The sequence below is a fragment of the Seriola lalandi genome, unplaced genomic scaffold (assembly GCF_002814215.2).
Source record: "Seriola lalandi dorsalis isolate HSWRI2012SDOR001 ecotype SW California unplaced genomic scaffold, Sedor1 jcf7180002013546, whole genome shotgun sequence".
In the NCBI taxonomy this organism is placed as follows: Eukaryota; Metazoa; Chordata; class Actinopteri; order Carangiformes; family Carangidae; genus Seriola; species Seriola lalandi.
The window spans coordinates 1-644 of record NW_019484198.1 but is presented as its reverse complement, the minus strand read 5'-3'; the positions used below and the strand labels follow the sequence as shown (position 1 = coordinate 644).

Genomic DNA, 644 nt, shown 5'->3' with positions numbered 1-644 from the left:
TTTCTTTACATTTTCTTTACCTTTATACCTTTACATATCTTTACCTCTCTGCCTCTCCCTGTCTGTCCTCTGTGCAGTCATCATCTGCTCGCCACCGTATACGAGACCAAAGGAGAGTTTCGATCAGCTCTGCAACACGAGAAAGAGGCTTATTCAATATATAAGAGCCAGGTGTGTTTTAAAATGCTGCAATACCATGTTTGCTGGTGTTATGCTGATATGCTCGTCCTTCTAACTGAGAGACTTCATTTTTGCGTGTATGAAGGTTGGTGAGAACCATGACAGTACGAAGGAAAGCTCAGAATACCTGAAGAGCCTCACTCAGCAGGCTGTGGTCCTTCAGAAAGCCATCAACCATATCTACAGTAACACACCTAGTGCCTGTATTCCACCTCCAAAGGTTTGTATTGTTTGTTAAGTCCATTTCCATAAGTATTACGCCCATTTCTGGTTGTGTGACACTTTATCTCATCTGTGTTTCTCTCCAGTTTTCCACTCCGAGCCTTCCTGCAATCCTTCAGCAGCTCAACCTGACATGTGGAATCATTCTCATCCCCCTCAGGTGAACAGTAAAGCACTCTCAGTTATGGCATCAATAATGCGATTGTAATGATAACCTCACCTGCTGATTATTCTGATGAAAG

General features: G+C 43.0%; 1 long non-coding RNA gene across 1 annotated transcript; it reads left to right on the top strand.

Moving 5' to 3' along the window:
• The first annotated feature begins 42 nt into the window (after positions 1-42).
• Positions 43-562, top strand: LOC111644674 (uncharacterized). Its single transcript, XR_002759805.2, has 3 exons — positions 43-171; positions 266-400; positions 489-562. It is a non-coding gene; the product is annotated as an uncharacterized LOC111644674 (long non-coding RNA).
• The last annotated feature ends 82 nt before the right edge of the window (positions 563-644 follow it).